A 13,840-nucleotide genomic window follows, 5' to 3' on the forward strand; every position below is an offset into this window, starting at 1 on the left:
CAAGTTAAATTGGAACAAATCAGAAATGTACGTCCTGAGGGGTCCAGTCCCGACACTGAGCACTGAATGCCCACTTAGGGATGCTGGCTCCTCCTTTAAATACTTGGGCATCCATGTTACAAGGGACCCAACAGACTTTATGAGTAGAAATCTGGTGCCTCCCGTGGAAAGACTCAAACAGGATGTTAAGTTCTGGGCGGGGCTGCCTCTGACACTGTTGGGGAAAGCCGCACTTTATAAAATGATGTCCCTGCCCCGCTTTCTGTATATACTTAAGAACACTCCTTATCCGGTGGATCCGAAATACTTTAGGAAGGTAGCGCATTGGTGTCTAGTCTTCTGTGGGGGAACCTCCCGGCACGCATAGCGCAGACCAAACTTCACAGGGGGTGGTACGATGGCGGAATTGCGCTGCCTAATCTGAAATTATACTATTGGGCGGCGCAACTGAAGCCCATCAATCAATGGATACATGCTCAGCAAAACGATCCAGCATTTCAGGCCGATAGGGTGCAACTAGGCGCGGATAGTCTATTGGCTCCGCTGTACGACCAGAGGAAAGTGAGTAAACTGAAGGGGCCCACCAGACTTACGGCAGCGCTATGGCATGCAGCGACTGCGGCGCTGGGATGGAAAGGGAGAATAACCAAGCTAACATCACTGTGGGACTCTCGAGCCCTGGGAAACCTGAGAAACAGCAGAGGCTTCTCTCACTAGGATACCATAGGGATATCTACAGTGGGGGACCTATGGGAAAGGGGAGAAGTGGTGCCTTTTGCCAGGCTGCAGGAACTTTATGACCTGGGAGAGAGGGAATCGTACAGATATGTTCAGATACGGCATGCGTTGCTCGCGGCCATACCCCCTGACATGGAGGTGCTGGAGTCGTCCCCACTTGAGGATCGCCTCCTCACAGAATTCATGATAGAGCGTGCGACATCGCTCACATACCGCAAACTACTCAACAACTTACCGGACCCAATGGCTCCATTGAAGGAGAAATGGGAGGGTGACATCCATGATATGGATGAACACGAATGGAATGAGGCGATGGCGTCGCCTAAGGAAGTAGGTATCTCCGCAAGATTAAGACTTGTACAGCTGAAAATTTTACATAGGGTGTATTACACAAGGACCACGTTACACCGCATCCAAAGAGCACAACACCCTTACTGCCTTCGTGGGTGTGGGAAGGAGAGCACGTTCTTTCACACATTATGGGACTGCACCCATATCCAAGAATATTGGAGGCGAATAATGCGCACGATATCACAGACACTAGAGATTTCCCTACTCCCCGAACCACGAAAATGCCTATTGAATGTATAGGACGCTAATGATTTGTCCAGGCACGGTCAACTCTGGGTTACATTGGGCATGATAATAGGCAAGCGAGACATTGCACAGCGCTGGGGGGCGGCGGAAGTGCCAACAAAATCACAATGGTGCCTAAATATGGATAGGTTGATGGTGACGGAAAGGGCGGTGTATTCTAACCGGGCCTGTCCGGGGAAATGGAATAAAATCTGGACCCCGTGGAACAAATACAGAGGGGAGATCTGTGAACCATTGCTGGAAGATGATCAGGCTATATCGGACGAGGAAGGGGAAGAGGACTACTAGATTACACGGATTCTACAGGGACTGGGTGGTCAAGGGAACGGGGCAGACTTAGGATCTAGAGAGGGAACTCAAGGGACAAGTAGGGGACGATACTGAGGGTGCTGCATCCTAGGGACCCTGAGCGCTTTCAAGGCCACGTAATTGCAGGGTCTTGGAGCGACTCAGGCTGAATTGACACTGAGGTAACGCTTCCATACTCAGCTAATGCGACCAATAACCAACAATGTATGACCGAAATGTGATTCCTTATGTTTTTTGTTGTTTAAAAAATAGAAAACCAAAAAAAACCTGTACTGATCAGCAGAATATCGACTATAATGTACCCTTTTATTCTATGTAATGGTGAGAATTGCAAAAGAATAACATTCAGACTCTGCTTTATACTACTGAATTGTGAACACAAGATTGTGATAGCGGCCGGCCCCACGGGTTGTTGGCCAACAGCTGTGTGACCTCAAAGGTACAATAAAGATTTTTAAAAAAAAAAAAAGTACATATATATCTATGGCCGAGCAGGATTCGCGCACCCTGCTGACTGAGCACGAGCTGTAGACTAATTGGCTGTCAACACTACAAACCAGGAAGTGTTGGCAGCCATCTTGTGCCTCGGGAGAACCGAGTTACAAGAAACCTAAATAAAAAACGCGCAAAAACGCGAAAAGGGCTCAGGGTAGAAACACCCTGACCCCCTAGTCCGCGCTTCTTTAGTAATTGGCCCCCAGTGGCAATACTTATGTAAAGGGGGGCCCAGAGGGGTCCTCCAGCCCTAGGGCCCGCCACACCCGGGCTTTGTTTAATTATGTGCGTGGGGCTCTCAGGCCCCCAGCCCCGGGGACAGCCACCCTCGGGGCTTCTTTCAATTGTGTGGGGGGACTCTCAGGCCCCCAGCTTCGGCGACCGCCGGGGGTTCTTTAAATTTGTTGCGGGGGGCTCTCGGGCCCCCCAGCCCCGGGGACCGCCACCCCCGGGGTTTTTAGAAACGAATGGCGGGGGCTCACGGCTCCCCTGCAGCCCCAGGGACTGCCATCCCCCCGGGCTTTTTTTTTTTATAAAATACCCCCCACACGCCCGAGGACCGCCACCTCCCTGGGGCTCTAAATATGTAAATTGGGGGGGGGTCTGTGACGTACCCCCCCCAGCCCCGGGGACCACCCCCCCCCCAGGGACTTTGAAAAAGGTGGGAGGGGGGGGAGCGCGGGCCCCCTAATGGAGCCCTCGAGGGCGCTGGGGACCGCCACCCCCCAAGGCCAGCTCCTGCACACTGCACACCCCCGGGACACTGTAGTTTGCTATGGCAGGGCGGGAGTCTCGCGGCTCCCACCCTGCCATAGCAAACTGCTTTGCTATTTGGAAGAGAGAGCAGGAAACCTGCTCTCTCTTCCAAATAGCAAAGCAAATTGGTTTTCCACAGAGGGAGCTGCATCTTAGCAGCTCCCCGTGTGGAAAAGCAATGCCGGCTCCCGACGGAGGCGGGGAGCCGGCTTGGGGACACCCCCAACCAAGTGGGCCAGCCCCGGGGAATGGGGCCCCCGGGGCTATTAGTGGCCCGGGAGGGGTCCTCAAATTAAAATAACATTTTTTTTAAAACAACAAAGAACGGCCCGGGGGATGGCGTCCCCGGGGCCATTAGCAGGGAGGCAAGGCAACCCCCTCCCAAAAAATAATATTAAAAAAGGGCCATGCCCCGGGAGATGGGGTCCCTGGGGCTGATTAAGGTGGGCTAGTTGGCTCCCAGGGACCCACAGGATTGAGGAGGAATTAAATTTCTAACTTAAAACGCGCCACAGGGCGTGTTTGCAGACATGTCACCTCAGGCCACGCCCCCTTCCTTCACCATTGTTTAAACGGGCCCCGTGGTGCGTTTTAAGTTGGGCAATTGATTCTCTGAGGTGACGTGTGCAAGCACACCCTGTGGCGTGTTTTAAGTTGGGTACAAAATTGACCCTTCATTGCTGAGGGACCCTGGGGGCCAACTAGCCCACCAGGTGCTTCCAGTAAGCGCCACTACGCTGCGTTTAAGAGAGGTGGTGTAGGCCGTGCCCCTTTTTACATCTCTCTGCTACGCAGCTCTGTGGCGCTTACTGGATGTACTTAGTGGGCTAGTTGGACCCTAGAGACCCTCAGGATTGAAGGGGAATTATTTCCCCAACCTAAAACGCGCCACAGGTCGTGTTTGCACAGTGGTGAAGGGAGGGGATGGTGTAGGAAAGTGGCTCTATATATACTGGAATGAAAAATCAGCCGAACTACGAATTCCGATTTACTCAACTGCTATCAGGAGAGACCTCAGTGCTGCATCTTTGAGCCCAGTACTGATCCTGAAAAGTAATTCCAATTGTACTTACCAGTACCAGTAACTTGAATTTCCTTCCATAGGATATCATTGCCTGCTTTTTTCTGAAAAAGTTACTGTCGATTTTAGAAACTTACAAATATTCCACTAAAATCAGTCAAACTACGAATTCCGATTTACTCACCTGCTATCAGGAGAGACCTCAGTGCTGCATCTTTGAGCCCAGTACTGATCCTGAAAAGTAATTCTAACCGTACTTACCAGTAACTTGAATTTCCTTCCGTAGGCTAACATTGACTGGTTTCACTTGGAAATTCTTTTAAGTGTGGAGTTTTGGAACTTTAAAATATTCCTCTAACATCAGCCGAACTACCAATTCCAATTAACTCACCCTGTTATCAGGAGAGACCTCAGTGCTGCATCTCTGAGCCCAGTACTGATCCTGAAAAGTAATTCTAACCGTACTTGGGGGGCGGAGCTTACCGGTGACGTAGATGGCTGCCTAAGTTCGGAGCTCCATGCTCAGACACAAGATCCTGCCTGAATGATATATTGACCTGAGGCATTCCCACTGCAAAAACCATGGCCCCGTGATGCTGTGGAGCTCGGTTTTCGAGGGAGGGGATCGGCGCGAGTGAGGGTTCAACGCTCACGGAGTTGCAGGGGTGACAGTGCGGCGAGACAACTAGGCCGCGGATCCCTAGAATCAAGTTGAAACCTAGCCAGCCGGAAGTGAATGCGGGCCAGGACACCTCGCGGTGAGGTGCCGGTTGGAAACCTGGTGAGGCTCTGGACGTCCTGTTGAGCGGCGGCGCTTGCATGAAGTGCGGAGCATTACCCCTTGCGGGTCGACCCCGGGCAGAGTGACGGCGCGGCCCCCTGGTGGGAGACTGTGGTTGGCGCAGGGCGCGTGCCGGAGGATTGCTGCAGTGACCGGGCTGCAATGGCGGTGAGCACCTTTGTGTCACGGCGTGCTGGGGCGATTGATAGACTTGGAGGACATAGTTGTGAGCCCTGCACAGATGCTGGACCTGATGGGTTCTTATGAGGGAGATGCAGGCTCATTTAAAGACCACCATTTTGGCCCCTGTCGACTGGCTGTTACGTGGGCTGCTGCCAGTTGGAATACGCTGCACGCCCTGCTTGGCCCTCCCGCCGGGAGTCTTCGGGATCGCAGTTGGAACCCGGATATCGTGCCACCATTGATCTGTAAACACTATATACTGCGGAGGCTCTCTTGTGGATGTCTGTTTGGTGCCAACTAGGCCCTGACTAGCCTGCTGGGGTGCCCCTGCTCCCTTGGTAAACACAGGCGAGGAGTATTGGAGTGATTCCTGCGAGGCCCTCCTTCGTGTTGCCGGGTAAGTGGATCTTTGGTGTGTTGGTGTGCATTGCACTGCCCTTCATGAATGCAGTGCTGTGGATTGTGTTGGAGTGTTGATACTTTCCCCCGTTCTACACTGGATATATAGTGTGGAATCTGAAGCTTGCACCGTGCTGCCCTATCCAAACTTGAAGAGTACTGCTGGGGTGTGACGCTATGGGGATAACAGATAAAACACAACAGAGACTGTCCTTTGACCAGCGCAAGCCCAGGGACCGCGCATTGTCCGCGGATGATCGACAGAACGGTGGCGAACGGGTGCAGGACTCGCCAGATGGTGACCTTAAGACCATGCTGGCCTCGATGGAAAAAAGCCTGCAGGACTCCTTAACGGGTTTGGGCTCCAAGATTGACTCCCTTTCCTACCGAATGGATCGGATGTCCGAGATACTGGACAAACATGCTGAGCGTATTGATATGGCGGAGCACCGCATCACTGAAGTGGAAGAGGCGCACACCGAAATGGATACCGGCCGCAAATGCATGAATAAGGTATTGCAGGTGTTACAAGACAAGACTGAAGACTTGGAAGCAAGGTCTCGAGGAAGCAACTTGCGAATTACTGGTCTCCTGGAATCGACCTCTACCGGGAACATGGAGCAGTTCATCGAAAAATTGCTGGTATCGCTTCTGGGCTCTGAAACATTCTCGCCCATGTTCGTGGTTGAGAGAGCACATCACTCGCTGGGCCCGCACCCAGCCCCCGGTGCCCCGCCGAGGCCTATCATAGCCAAGTTGTTGAATTACCATGAGAAAGATGCAGCTCTGCGAGTCGCGAGGGAGAAGCAGACTTTGCAATATGAGGGTTCCACACTTGCTTTATTCCCGGACTTCAGCATGAAGGTACAGGAGGCACGTCGCCAGTTCTTGCCTCTCAAGAAACAACTTGAAGAACGTAACATTGACTATGCAATGTTGTATCCGGCCCGCCTATGCGTCAACCACCAGGGCAAATCAAATTAATTCTTTTACAGATCCAAAATTGCTGCAGAAAGCCATGAAGGACTAGAATAGGGGACAGAGACGGAGCCCGGATAAAGATGTCACACTTGGGGTGGACAGAGGCTCGCTAGTGGAACAAGATTGATGGGAACCAGATCGCCGGAGAGATAAGACATGGGGCTATGAAGGCAATGCAGAGTGTCACCACCATTTGAGGGATGATCTAATGTTAGGATGGTACTAGGGGGTGGCCTGATGATAGGGGTGGTTTCAGATTTGCAGATACATTGTTCTGACCCTGCCACCCACCGTTATTGGGCACTTTACAGTTTTGGTTGTTAGGCGGCTCTGGTTGCTTAGTTGATTTCATTGTGTCATCTTACATGGGACATATGTACCTTTTGTTAATGTGCAATATATGCATGTCTGAGTGCGGAGGGCTGTCACCTATTACCTAGAAGGTAGTCAGTATACTGCTGGTAACCTCCACCTGCGAGTGTAACACACAAACTTGGGAACTGTTCATAAAGCTTTCCGAGGGGAGGTACAGGTGCTCCCTTACTCAGAGCTATGCTATGTATGTTTTGTTCATTGTAGGGGTTTGGGGTTTATTTTTTTTTGCGTCAAGTCCTGGTTGAGGGGGTCTTGATGTGGGTGGGTGGAGGGTTGTTGAGACTCAGTAATGTCCTAGTTGGGGGATCTTGATGTGGGAGGGAGGTGGAGGGTTTTTGAGACTCAGACGTTGCAACACACACGAAATTGGAATGATTCACCTGTTGTGTTGTACGACGGAGAAATATGTTACTGATGTATGGCGATTATGACTGACCCTGGCGTACATGTAGTGGGAAACGGTCATGATCTCCCGGCTGACACACTCAGAGCACTCACATGGAATGTTCGGGGGCTAAATGACAATAGAAAGGTTCGTAAAGTTCTCTCATACCATACGAGACATAATATAGATGTAGCACGTTTACAAGAAACACACCTCCCACTTAATTCCCAGATGTTGCGGTGCAGAGGCCTGCTAGGTAACATTCACTCTGCTGGTTTCACCACACACGCGCGAGGTGTTCTTACATGGGTCAAACCTAGGTCAGCACTCAACATCAGTCCGCTGTTTACGGATAGTGAAGGTAGATACGCTATTATTAGGTGCTGTGGGAAGGGCATGGAAATACTTATTGTTAAGATATATGGGCCACATTTTGATAACCCAGAATTTTTTTAATTATTAGAGGATAAGGTGAGCAGTTATAGCGAGGGCCATCAACTGTGGGGGGGTGACTAATCTAGTTCGGTGCTCTGCATTGGATTGGTCAGGGGGACCTGAGAGGAACACGACTGCTGCAGCTAGAGAGATCGAGAGTGTGCTGATTAGATTTGATTTAATGGACATATGGCGTTGGAAATTCCCACAGGCCGGAGGCTATACACACTATTCGGCTTATCATAACTTACACACCCGAATTGACTATTGGTTTGCAGGTAGGTCGCTTTGTGCCAGGCTCCACACATGTCAGGTATTACCAAGAACACTTTCTGACCATTCGCTGATCCTCCTGGTGCTGGACGCACCTAGCAGACGTGTACCCCCATTCACGTGGCGGTTCCTGCCCTACTCCCTATCAGATGCAGTATTTAAGGAGGACCTAGCTGTGGCTATTGATATCTTTTTTGAAAAGAATGTGGGCTCTGTGGATGATTATCAAGTCGTCTGGGAGGCATTCAAAGTATATATAAGGGGATCACTATTTCAAAGGACCAGGGCGCTCTTCGCTCCATACGTACACGTCTGACTGACTTAGAGGGAAAAATTAAGATTTTTGAGCGTCGGTTGCTGACAGACATAGATTGCTCAGATAAGAGTGAGCTTATAGAGTTATTAGGTGAATACAACGCGGCAGCTGATGATGAGATCAAGCACCTTGGTAAATATGCTAGGGCACACAGCGAGAGTGAGCAACCTGGGTCAGTATTAGCGTTACTACTAAAGAAACGCAGAGAAACGTTACAGACAGTGCAGGTTAGGTCTGCTAAGGGCGAGCTTTTAACTGAAGCCTCTGATGTGGCTGATAGGTTCCAACAATATTATTCCCAGCTATATGCATCTAGGAAGGCCGCGCCTGAAGGAGAAATCATTGATTATTTGTCGCATATACGACTCCCATGGCTCACTAATACACACAGAGAATTTCTCATGCGGCCCATAGAAAAGGATGAAATCCTTCTCGCTTTATCTAGCTTGAGGGCGGGTAGCGCACCTGGCCTCACAGTTGCATTCTACAGGGCTTTCTTAGATATATTACTCCCACAACTGGCTATGCTTTTTGATATGTGCATTACAGGCCATATGCCGTCGTCCATGTCCGAGGCAGTAATTGTTTCTCCCCTCAAACCTGGAAAACCCTTGGAAGACTGTGCTTCATATCGCCCATTGTCCCTGCTCAATGTGGACACAAAGATTTTAGCTAAGATCCTTGCCAATAGGTTGGTCCCTCTGGTACCGATATTGGTTGCATCTGAACAAGCGGGGTTTGTACCGGGGAGAAATTCAACTTATAACTTACGCACGGTATTTGGCACCCTGCAACACATCAAGCCGGAAACGCCAGCCGTGGCGGTTTTCTTAGATATAGAGAAGGAATTTGATTCTGTTGAGCATGTCCTGACTAGAATGGGAGTGAGCCCAGTTTTTTAACAACTAGTTGGCACTCTTTACAGCAAACCCACTGCTCGCATAAAAATAGGCAATATAGTGACTGACTCCATCAGCATAACTCGTGGGACAAGGCAGGGCTGTCCATTGTCCCCACTGCTTTATGCTTTGGTGGCAGAAACCTTGGCATGTGCGCTGAGGGAATACCATCAAAATCAAGGTCTAAGCGTCCCACGATACAAAATTATAGTCTCCACGTATGCTGATGATACCCTTTTATACATCAGATACCCGGAATCTAATCTCTCGGCTGTGCTTCGGGAAGTGGTGCGATTCGGTGGGCTTTCGGGATTACATGTTAATTGGGCAAAGTCTATTGTCGTCCCTCTCACGCCAAACACCACTTGTTTTGAGATTGATTACCCTCTACAGTGGACCACGGAGGCGGTCAGATATTTGGGAATCAATATTCATACGGACTCTGATATGGTCTTTAGGGAAAATTATGGGAAGGCCTTTAGCAGGCTGGAAGATGATGTCGAGAAGTGGATTAAGCTACTGTTATCTCTTCTTAGTAGAATATCCATCATAAAAATGGTAGAGCTCCCACGACTTTTCTTTTTATTTATTAATATTCCCATGGTGCTCCCGCGGGTTTTCTTTGACCGTCTCACTTCCCTGATGGTACGACTGGCGTGGGCGGGTAAGCAGCCGCGCCTGAAGTGGCAAATGTAAGTACTTCCCTGTTCGATGGGCGGACTTGGAGTGGCGGATCTTAATTTATATTATAGGGCCGCACAGGGTTCGCATACTTACTATTGGATGCACGGCCCCCCCAGATATACCATATCTTCTAACAGAGTCGGAGGTGGCAGCTTCGCTCCCACTCCCGGCACTGCTATTTCAGGCTGCAGATCGTAGGACTTTTATTTTAGATTCTGTAAATGCCACAACGCAGGCCTGGCATCATTTATTGCAATTGCAAGCTAGCGCAATACTATATTCCCCATCAGCTTCACTGGATTGGTGTATATGGTTACCCCTCTGCAAAGAGAAAGGGGTCACGCGGGTGCTCCAAGCAATGGGTAAACGCGAGGTGTGGGAGTTATTTGACGATGGTGTTGCAAAACGGTGGGAGGACTTTGATACTGATAAATCGGAGCTAACCTCATTGACGAGATTTCAATTTCACAGAGTGCGACATGCTTTGAGAGAATTATTGGGTGACGACTACCTAGAACCACCTGAACTTTCTGCCTTGACGCTCACTATACGTGCAAAATCTCTAAAGCGTATAGTAGCCACCATTTATAATTCATCCATGTCCTATAAGGCTAATCAGTACACCAAAGCACGCTTGTAATGGCATAGAAATAGCGGATATTATGTGGTACTATTCCTGCTCCAGCACAAAACGGATCTCACCTAATGGTCGTCATCACCTGGTACACTTTAAATATCTGAATAGGGTATACTACACGCCGGAGAGGCTGCATAGGTATGGTTTACGGGAGAATGCGAATTGTTATCGTTGTAGGGCAGGGTTTGCGGATTTCATACATTTGGCTTGGACGTGACCAGGTGTTGCTGCCTTCTGGATACTGGTGTTTAAAGAATTAGGACAGATCACTAAATTGCTCCTTAATCCTGACTCGGCAGTAGCATTGTTGGGTTACTCCAAGTTAATTCCAAAGGGGGTCCGGAGTCTCATAGACATGGGAATGCTTATGGCCAAGCGTAGGGTCGCACTTAACTGGTTTTGTGGTCCTCTCCCTACGCTCGCACAATGGAAGAATGACATGACATATTGCTCCACACAGACCGAGATATTCAGCGAGCTCCTCCCTCCGCGCAATAGGCCAAAAAACTTCTAGGAATTGTACAACACTTACCAAATCACGGCTGCCAGCGGCGCTAATGGGTCACCCTCACAAACATGATGTTTGATTATACCAGACTGGGGTTTACCTTTATTTACCTGTGGAATGGGCCGCACCTAGCTTGCAGTGGATAAAGGCCATAACGTGTTGGGGCATCATACAGTCATCTAAGATAAGCTCATAGTTCCCATCAGTTACTTTGACTGTCGCTGCACTTTGATTTATTAGTAACAGCATCATTTGCTATTGTTGGTCATAAGCTGAATACAGGAGAGACGTATAAATTAATGTTGCAATGAGGAGTCTCATGGGTGTATGTTTTTTTATGTTCTTTTTTGAAACTCAATAAAATAAAATAATAATTTTTTTTTAAATTCTAATCGTACTTACCAGTAACTTGAATTTACTTCCATGGGATGTCATTGCCCGCTTTTTGCTGAAAAAGTTTCTGAGTGTCGATTTTTGAAACTTACAAATATTCCTCTAAAATCAGTCGAACTACGAATTACGATTTACTCACCTGTTATCAGGAGAGACCACAGTGCTGCATCTTTGAGCCCAGTACTGATCCTGAAAAGTAATTCTAACCGTACTTACCAGTAACTTGAATTTCCTTCCATAGGCTAACATTGACTGGTTTTCACCAGAAACGTTTCCAAGTGTCGATTTTCACAAACTACAAACATTCCTTAAAAACCGCCTGTATAACTTAAACAAATTCTTTCAACTGTTTACAGGAGATGCACCAGTGCTGGATCCAGGATCCACCACTGAGTAAGAAAAAGTAATGATAACACTACTTACCTGCTAAGTGAATTTCCTCCCATAGGATAACATTGGTTATTCTATGTGAAAAAGTTTGTCAACTTTTAAAATACAATAATATTCCTTAAAAATCACTACTGTAACCAAAACGGTTTTACTCAACTGTTTACAGGAGATGTCCCAGGACTGAATCTAGTATCCAGTCCTGTGGTTAGAAAAGTAATACATAAAGTAACCTTGCATTTAACTAGAAATTCCCATTGAGCTCAATGTTGCATTGTGTTTGAAATTGTGTTGCCCATTGCAACAACTGTAACTACTGTACTTAAAAGTCTATTGCCTATTTGCAAAGTATTTAAACTAAAGTAATTCATTCTGAGAAAGTATATTTTGTAATGTTATGTATAATGTAATTATGATGTAATTTAAAGAATAAAATATCTAAAAATAAATAGTGTAAAAAAATGTAGTAAATCGGTATCAAAAAAATAAATATAACAATTCATACATTTTAAAATTGTCATTTACAAAACCTTTGAAATTCACTTAAAAAACAGGTTTCAGACATGTTATAGTTAGGAATTAGCATTTAAAAAAAACCTTTGAAATTCACTGAAAAAACCATAGGTTTCAGACATGTAATAGTTAGGAATGAACATTTAAAAAAACCTTAGAAATTCACTGAAAATACAATAGGTTTTAGGGGTGTTATAGTTAGCTGGACATTTCACTCCTACAAAACCATTGAAATTCCTCTGTTATAGTTATTTCTGCTAACTATAACTTGAGCGCCCGCAATCCACTGCTGATGATGTCACATATTACATCTTTCATGACCTGGTCAGTGACATCACTGATGACATCACTGATGACATCATCCACGTAACAATCAGATACATCTCATCATACACTAGTATAACCTTTCATCACTCACTGTAAAATACCATATTTGAATCCATTGACACACCAATACAAGTTTCTAAAAACCCACCCAGTTATTCCTAGATCTACACACATCTAATCACTTACCTATAGATTCACTCATACATGCTGTCAATGATCAATAGAACACTATCAAATATACATATACACCTATATCGACATTACACACCAGCACACATCCTATTCACTTATGCAGTCATCCTACTCACTTATGCAAACAATGGATCATACTTACATTTACTCAGCTACACACTTATACAAACACCACTTCATTTATTCATATAGATAGTAACTCATACTTAGTGTGTTATAAAAACACTATTACAAGTATACAGTTATCCATACAGTCTCTCATGCAATCAATGAGTCTTATGTATACTTATTTATATACAACAACTGTCACATACACTGCCTTTTATTTTTCTAGTTTGTTGGACATGTACCATTGAGAGATATATTTGCTCATCACCACACCCATAAAGATATTCACTTACCCAAACAACTGTTATAACATGTAGTCTTAACCTCATATACCTACTAAATCAACTATTCACACATCTTTGGGCAGTAACACACCCCCCACCGAACCACACACACATTCACTCTCCCATACAAATACTAAGTTAACTAATCAATAACTAATATAGACTTTCACATAGCTAGTAACCAACTGGTGCAGCAGTTTACACAATAACTGACAAAGTGATATAGATATTCATACAGTTTAGTCACTATCCAATATATTTAGTGAGACACTATAAATGAGTCAAGTAAACAGTCAATCACACACCTACTAAATCCTCCATCCAGATATTTATATATCCACTCATTCTCCAATGCAGATTGCTATATATATAATACCATATTTAAATAACGAACCAAACCACATTCACTGGATGATGTCATCAGTGATCTCATTTGAGGTGTCAATTAGTGATGTCATCAATGATGTCACTGACCATGTCATGAATGATGTAATATGTGACATCATCAGCAGTGGATTGCGGGCGCAAAAGTTATAGTTAGCAGAACTAATTATAACGGAGGAATTTCAATGGTTTTGTACGAGTGAAATGTCCAGCTAACTATAACACCCCTAAAACCTATGGTTTTTACAGTGACTATATATATATATATATAAACACACATACAGCGAGAGAGAGAGAGAAGAATGGTTCACTGAGGTTTTAAGGGTTGCAGCACTTGAACAAATAACCATGAAGAAAGCAACAAGTAAGATATTTTCAGGTAACGTATATAGAAATTAATGTCTACAGGGTTATGACCTGCCAAATAATGGCTTGCTTTGCTCGTGAGAAGTTCTTTCGCTAGCACAAATCTAAAATGTT

General features: G+C 46.4%; 1 protein-coding gene across 2 annotated transcripts in view; it reads right to left on the reverse strand.

Annotated features, from left to right (window-relative positions):
- Positions 1-13,840, reverse strand: part of PTPN11 (protein tyrosine phosphatase non-receptor type 11) — a 581,214-nt gene that overhangs the window by 340,341 nt on the left and 227,033 nt on the right. The window lies entirely within an intron of this gene.

The sequence above is a fragment of the Lissotriton helveticus genome, chromosome 11, assembly GCF_964261635.1.
Source record: "Lissotriton helveticus chromosome 11, aLisHel1.1, whole genome shotgun sequence".
Lineage (NCBI taxonomy): Eukaryota > Metazoa > Chordata > Amphibia > Caudata > Salamandridae > Lissotriton > Lissotriton helveticus.